The following is an 8,560-nucleotide window of genomic DNA, read 5'->3' as shown; positions in this document are numbered from 1 at the left end:
TTAAGGTACCCCAGAGATCCTATCCCTTGTGACCTGGGGCTTCTTTAAATCTCTATCACCTCAGTCTGGAAATGCTGAGGATCATCATCCAGCAGATTATCACACTATGCTTAAGCTTTATTCCTTTGCCCCTTAGATCACCATAGGCTAGTGTTGTGTCCAATGGCTGAGTCTCTGAGCGCTCCTCTGCGTACATCACCACTTGACATTTAATACTCCTTCTGACATGCAGACATGAAATGGGATCATTGTTTAATTTGCCTTGCAAGTGGAACATAATCAAATAGGGTTTCATTAAGGTAAGTGATGATCTTGGATGGGAACATCAGTTATAGCTCATTCATTGTAGCTTGGGTTCTAATAGCAATTGTCTCATCTGTATTCATGTACATTCAACCCATTTAACCATTAGCAGAAAAGACTTTCTGTATTTGTTTGGGAGGAAAAACATATTTTGTGAGAGACCTCACACTTGTCTTCTCATCTCAATATCATTCTATATCTTCTGTAGGAACGTGGTCTGACATGTATGGAGACTGAGGCGCTTATGCGTCAGCCCCAGAATGTGGAAACCCATTGATGCATCAGGCCCTAAGGCCCAGGCCCACCTTGCACAAACATTATGTCCTGAGAGTGTTTCCACAAATTAACTACAATTCCATGCTTGCTTCAATGGACAAATCTGGATAAACAAATTGGTTAAATGCTCCTTTCAACATTTTCCCAAACATCATTTATAAGTAGGCTCAATGGATTTTCTATCTTAATGACACGTAATCCAGAACAAAACAGACAAAAAATAGCACACCTGAAAAAATAAGACATAAAACTATATTATAAAGCTAGCTGTAAACAAGCTGATTGTGACAGCCCACACATGCAGTATATCCGGCAGCGCAAACTTAGATGAAGAAGCACAACATTATTTGCATAATTATGAGCCCCTTGTGGCGGCGTAGCGTCACTTTTTGTGACACTCCAGTGGGGGGCAAACGACCAAATCAGGGGGCATATTTACAAGCTCCTTGCACTACTGGACCATCATTTTATTGCAGGCCCATATTTACAAGGCCACACAAAGTCACACTACATAGCTTTTCATGGCCTTGTAGATAAGGTGTAAGGCCACAGAGCGCAAGTTGCAGCATTGCCTAATATTGCGGCAGGGAGGCGTGCGATGGGTGTTGATGTGGATTTTCCCATGCAACATCCATGGATTATGACACTGCCTCAGCTCTACAACATAACATAAATCTGGGGCAGCGCCTAAAGCTTACGCCTCCCCATAGTAGGCGTAATGCGGAGAAATGTGTTTCCTTGTTTTTTCCTCTTACCACATGTGCTGCATTCTGCAGCAAATACAGCACGCATAGAAAAAGGAAAATGCCTCTTGTGCTTGATTTTGTTCAGGAAGATGCCCCTTCCTGCACAAATACAATTATGCCACCAACACAGACACCCTTGCACCATGGTACCAGGGTGCCTGCACTGGCGCATGGCTGGAATTTTTGCTCCAAGTCTGGCTGAAAGGACATGAATACACTGTATCTTGTTAATACGTTAATACGGTGCATTCCTGTCCTTTTGAATTGGCTTAGGGCAGCACAGCAAAATGCCCTATGCCAATTCATTGTAGATATGCCCCAATACTTATGAAGCCATGCAAGGTCACTTTGTAGGGCTTCGAATGGCATCACAGATATGGAGTAAGGCAAGGCAGTGCATATCGCTGCGTTGCCTTACTCTAGGGAGGCAGTCCATGGGTACTGCAGTGGGTGTTCCCATGCAATACCAATGCATCATGAGGGGAAACCTTTATTTCTCCTCATTTATTTTCCTCTTTCAATCTGTGCTGCATTTTGCAGCACACATAGAAAGAGAACAACGATTCTCAGGATTGTATTTGTGCAGGATGGTGCTCCTTCCTGCACTTAAACGATCCTTCCAACAACACAGGCACCCTTGAACCATGGTGCAAGGGTGCCTGCATTTGGCATTAGGCCGCTGAAACAGCACCAGTAGAGGGAGAAAGGACAGGTATGCACTGTACTGGATAAATACTGTGAATTTCTGCCCTTTCTCTTTAACATAACATAGACCCAGATTATTAAAGAATCTCTCGTACAGGGGATGATTCCTGACTGCCTAAAGATGGGGCAAGTCACCCTCATCCCTAAGAAGCCTAATGTTGACTTAGCAGATCCCTTTAACTTCCATCTGATCACTAGTATCATGACTTTAGCAAAATTACTGTGCAACCACATTAAAAAATTTCAACTCCTCAACCTTTACCAGTCTGGGTTCAGAGCTGGGCACAGCGCTGAATTAGTTATAACCCACATACATGATGTCGCCTTGCGATCCTTTGATCAAATTGTCCTCTGTCTTCTGATCCTGCCTGACTTGTCATCAGCATTTGACACTATTAAACATGAAAACATGATTGCTATTCTTCAGCACAGGATGGGATTATTGGGCCCTGTCTTAAATTGGTTTGCTTCTTTTTTACATAACCATACCCAAAGAATCAAAGTTAACCGATCACTTGCGGCCAATACCGCAGTCACGATTGGAGTACCTCAAGGTTCTGCACTCTCTCCCACACTCTTTAACCTTTTTATGGAACCTCTTTCCAATATTCTGAATGAATCCAACATTCAATGCCATATGTATGCGGACGACACGCAACTTTATCTGAAGATCTCCTCTCCTGAAGATATAAAAACTCTTAATGATGCACTTTGGAAAACACAACAGTGGCTAACACATAATCATCTGTTGCTAAACTCCCTGAAAACAGAATTCCTTCTGATTTCCTCACGCAACACTCAGCTCCTACCCAAGATTGGATCAAACAACTCTCTGCTCTCAACTGCACCCTGCATGCTGTTGACTCTGCTAGATCTTTAGGCATCGCCCTGGACAAACACCTAAACATGCAAGCTCACATTAGTGCCACTTTTAGGGGTGCAAATCATACGCTCAACACCCTAAGGAAAGTTAAGCCATTCTTGCCTCCGTACGACATCCAGATAGCAGTTCAATCCCTAGTTATCTCACACTTGGAATATGGGTTGGTGACCCTTGCACGCCTTCCTAAAGCGAGTCTGGCTCCGCTTAAAGCCACCCTTAACGCTTCGGCCAGACTCATCGCGGGTTCCAGAAAATAAGACCATACCACCCCGGACTTAATTTAGCTTAATTGGCTATCCATTGAAGCAAGGATTCGCTTTGAGATTGCTTGCCTGACGCACAAAGCAATTCACTGCAACACCCCCGTCTACCTAGCAAAAAAACTTGAGCACTCTGGCTCGAGTCAGAACTTAAGAAGCTCTAATACTCTACTTTTGAAACCACCCAAATTCAATAAGAAAATAACTTACAACCGTGCCTTCTCGGGTCTGGCTCCTAGAATCTAGAATGCTCTTCCTCCCACGATCGGATCCAACCCCTTCAACTACCTCTTTCAAAAAACATGTCAAGTTTCTAATACTCAACGACCATACACTGCAAAAGCTCTGATGCCATCTTTAAACACCCTTAGCCAGCTGAACAATCTTTCTTTTTCTGATCGCTTTAATTTGTTATGTTTTCTCTTCACATGTCCGTTTTGATGTATCACCTGCTGTAACTTTTTAGTAACTTCATGTGTTCTATTTTGTACCGACCCTTGTTTTGAAAGATTTGCCTTGTACCCACCCTCCTTTGTACAGCGCTCTGATACCCTTTTTTGGGTCATGTTTGCGCTTTATAAAACACTTCAAATAAATAAATGAATAAGAAGTCACTTGTGTGACAAAACACGTGTCTGATGTATTTTGGCCTACAGTACAAGTTTCTATCACTAATCTATGACTCCTGTTTTTTAATTTTATGCATTTGGATTTTACAATATATGGTAACAACACCATTGATTTACTTAATGTTGAGTGCTCTGGTAAATTAATTTCTTAACTTCTTGAAGTCTTAGTGGGGGGCCAACATGCTCCCAACAGAGGAGCAGTTAGTGATTAAGCCTTTCCATTAATGTCTTTGATGAAGATGGAGGTAGGTCTACCGTGATGCATTCCTGGAGACGCAGCTCATCCACATCTCTTTGTGTGTGCATCTCAGCCCAGTGCTAAGTCTCTGACATTCATCCATCAACTTTATCTATTGTTACCAGTCTATAATCTAGGGCTAAGAGCATTCAAATGTTTTGATTCCTCAGAAAATACTCATTTATTTTTAAAAACCCTATTGTGATTCCCGGCCAAAATTCCTATTCTTCCTGTGCAGTTCAAATTAGGAATCCAGAAGTTGGAGCTATTAGGAAAACTAAGACATTTAATGTATTTTGGTCAATTGATGTACTTTGTCAGTATAGGGAGATACTGAGAGAAGCTCCCAATTCGCTGTTAACCAGTAATTTACACTGGTTTTCGTATGTGCATTTAACAGTTTTGGCTGAATTATTCTTGGTTTTCCAAAACTCTGTGGCACAAACATATTGCACCTGCGTTTACAGTACAGGAGTCAACCAGCTTGTACCAAGAAGCTTTCTTTTTAACATAAACAATTCTCCTGTTTGCAAAAACCCTCTGCAGCTTGTAGTTAAAACTTTGCAAACCCTGCCCCATATTTGAGGAAATGTGATTCTATTTTCTGTCTTGTTGCTGCATATCTGCCTCAGCAATAAAATGTAGCATTTATGTTATCAAAATGCTGTCTTCGTTAGTCATCAATTCAATCCCTCTGACTGTAAAACTGATGCTTTCTCACAAGTAGGAGCTAAGTCACACTTTTTTGGAGTCTATCTCATTCTTCCAGAAGGAATGTATTCTACTGACCTGGCAGACTGCAGTCCACCACATTTAGAGTTCTCAGCTAGTCAAGTGGAGATCCCCCTGTCTTCAGACGAGTCATTGGAACAGAAACATCCTGTGTGCTGTTTTAATCTTCAAATTCAACCTGACAATATAAATCTTTTGCCAGGCCCAAACATCCCTTTTTAATACATAGTCATCCCTAAGAAGCCCATACCACAGGGTGCATTGAATTAAAAAGTGCAGGACATGTGCATTTGAGGTTTACATTTCCTGCTAGTGAGAAACTCTGAAATGTGTTTTTCACTTCTGTGAGGTCTACCTCTTCTTTGGCATATCATTGGGCTAACTTATTACATTTAATAAGTGTAACATTTGTTTGGGAACAGGTAGAAAGTCATGTTTGGTCTCTAATGAATTGCAATTTAAAATCCTCTTTAATGTTAAAGTCGGATTTTAACACAAACATCTGAAAATGCCACATTTAAAAGTTGGCATTTTCTTGCCCTAACCATTTAGTATCTGCAGCCTATGTCCTGGGTCACAAGACAACGTAAAGTTGGCAGTTGTCCTTTGTGTTTTCCTACCAGACAGTGAGACAAAGGAGGACTAGATGTTGATTAGATGGGCCATCTTTCTAGGATGGGATGGGTGGAGCAGCACTCCTACTTACCTTAAAAAGGAGCTGACTCAGCATCCTCAAAAAGAACTTAACGTCAGACTTTTGTTACCCCAGATGTCTTAGAGCCTGGGAAGGGAGGAAGAAAAATCCAAAACCAAATGTGGAGGGAAAACTCTAGAAGTTTCTTCCACTTCAAAGCTAGCCCTTGTTATAAACATAAGAGCCTCAGACTCACTCTTTAGTTCACTCGTGCCCCTGGTGAGGACACTCAGAATACCTGCCTTGTACTTCAGGGGACTGCCCTGCTGCTTGAGGCCACCTTTATAATTCAGAGAACTGCCCTGCACATTCCAGAGGACTGTCCTGCTGCTTTAAGCCTGCCCTGAACCCTCATAGAACTACCCTACTGCCTGTGGACTGCTTTGCTGATTGAACCCTTGACAACCAGAGTGACTCCAAGGGCTAGTTGGCTGTCCTCCTGTTCTCAGCTATAGGGACAAGAAAAACTCCAACAACTTGAACACTGCACCTGGACCTTGCCTTGAGTGGGCCCTAACTACCAAGTGGTACACACCTAGTACTGGACCCTTGGAATTGGTGCTAAAGGTGACCTAACAACCAAAAAACAAAACTTGGACCTTTTCAGCCAAAGCAGTTTCCTGCAAACCAAGAAGAGACTGGTACCTACAAACTTGCCATTCCTCCCAAAGTGTATCCAATGCGGCTTAAATGTACGTAGATCCATGTTTTTCTCTACAGCAGCTTCATCCTCTTTAGCTGATCTTCACAGAGGGGGTATCTGGCACTGTGGAGCTCTTGTCAGCTACAGCCAGCAGCTTAATCCTGCTGGAGATTTTCAAAGTCTGACCTTAGAAATCTTCACTGTGACTTTGTCCAGTGGCTCCCTGAAAATAACTCCTGCTCCTCAGGACACCATTGCCTGCCTTTTCCCACTGAACCTTAACACCTTAACTCCGCCTAACTCTAGTCCCTGAAATTTGTTACTGCTGAGCGGGATATCTGCCACTGAACTGACCCCATCATTTTTTGCTTGCCTTCTTTGTTGCCCTGTTCTCCTGCACGTGTTGTTGTTGTTTCGTTTGGGAATTACTGTTTAACTTTGAAAGCTGAGCGGAGCGAGGGGGTGATTTTTACCTTTGCACCTACTGCTCTTGCCCGAGTTGATGCTGGGGTAGACTCCACGATATGGGGGGGTGTAGCCAGCTTTTTAATTCTTTCGCTACTTTGTCTCATTGAAGTAATAGGGTTTTCCATTAATTCTGTGGTCACTGCAAGACTTGCTGTCAGGTTTCTGTTCCTGAAACACTATCTTATCCCCCTACTCAGGGTAAGATCTTGTAATTGCTCCTTTAATGACTCTCTGACTATTTCTGCCTTCCTCCCCTGCCGTTTTGCAAATGAGTCAAGTCCTGCCTATGGCTACCCCCTTCAGCCCGCTAACCTGTCTGAATTGTTTGCCCTTTACCTCTGTGCTCCGGTCTGGCTGTTTGCCATCTTCTCGTGGTCCTCTATCCTTTGGGTCCTGGGACCAAGCCCACTGCTGCTCTGTTGTTCCCCGTGCTGTTTCCTTTGCTGCCAGTACCGCTGTTGCGGGGGCTGACCTGAGCTTCCCGCCGGAAGGATACCTGATCACACCTGAGCCCACACTGTGGTCACCAGCGCCTCGCGACCTGGAGATTGCGGCAGATTCTCCCTTGTGCCGTCTATATCACACTCTGCTTTACATCCGTTGAAGAATGTGGGGATTCGTCTGTGGCATCTGATGTGTTAAGGGACATCTTTTGTGCCAAAAGGTAATCTACTTCATGCGAACTAAGTGCCCCGTGTTTAAAATTACTTTTTTGCTTTTAGAGCTCGGGAGCTCCCGACCGGTCAGCCTACTGGCCGCCATGTTCTCGAGCGAGCCAAACCTTTAGTGTGACTAGTATGTTTACAACCAGGTTTACCATAATGTTTCCATCATTGGAGCCTCCACTGGCTCTGCTAGCAAAAACATATAACCGCCAGTCAACTGACATTGGGCCATCAGTCAATAAATGTTGTTAGAAATGGGGTTTTGGATTGAGGGGGTGAAAACTCCCTGCAAAGCAGCACCGTAATTCTTGTCATGGTGAACAACAAAAGACAATAAATTAATCTGTTGTCAACCCTCTGGTAACTTGGCACAAAAACAGTCAGGATTAACTTAGAAGAAATGTGTAAAGTATTTATGCAGCAACACAACATAAGAAAATTCCTATACCAATTTAGAATAATAGAATAAAATGTAATAAATAATTTGACACCTAAGAGACATAAATCCAACCAGTAGGACTGTTATGAATTTTTAAAGTGTTCAGTGAAAAAAAACAGCAGATCAAAGCACCAACCATGGGCATCTAGTTGTGAGAGACTGGGACAAATTCAACAGTTTTGGCCAACCGTGATGGAGTGCAGTTCGAATACATGAAGCAGATTGGGCTTGGTCTCAACTTACATTTGACTCAGAAGAAACTTTGAAGAAGGTCTTCGCAAAGGCGTTCCATAAGGTGAGTTGGGCCTTTTTACATAAAGCAATAGAAGAGTACAGCTTGGGAAGCTGATTTGTAGGCGCAGTAAATTCTTTATCTAAAAATCCCTATGCACGCATATAAGTAAATGGAAGTCTCACAGAGAAGATAAACATTGGAAGGGGTACGAGACAGGGATGCTCTCTTTCCCCATTGTTGTTCAATCTTTATATAGAGCCCCAATCAAAGGCCCTGAGAGCTAATTATCAGATAACTCCTTTCAAGTATAAGGAATAGGTTAAGAAGGCCGCACTTTACGCGGATGACTTAATGTTATTCACGAGCGATCTAACAGGTTCACTTCCGAGAATGATAGAGTCACTCGAGCAGTTTGGGAAAATTTCAGGTTATCAGATAAACCAACAGAATACTGAGATTAAGGAGTGGAACACCCAGAGTAACAATCCTATGGTAAATCAACAGATAAAGTATCTGGGCATTCAGGTAGTGGGAGAGGTTGAGAAAATTGCCCAGGTAAATTTTAACTTCTAACAGAAACTAGAAAACTTCTTTATACATGGAAAAGCATCCTGTTATCATTCCTTGGCCACTCTAATATAATA

This window comes from Triturus cristatus, chromosome 7, assembly GCF_964204655.1.
Source record: "Triturus cristatus chromosome 7, aTriCri1.1, whole genome shotgun sequence".
Lineage (NCBI taxonomy): Eukaryota > Metazoa > Chordata > Amphibia > Caudata > Salamandridae > Triturus > Triturus cristatus.
The sequence above is the reverse complement of the archived record's forward strand: the minus strand, read 5'-3'. Positions refer to the sequence as shown.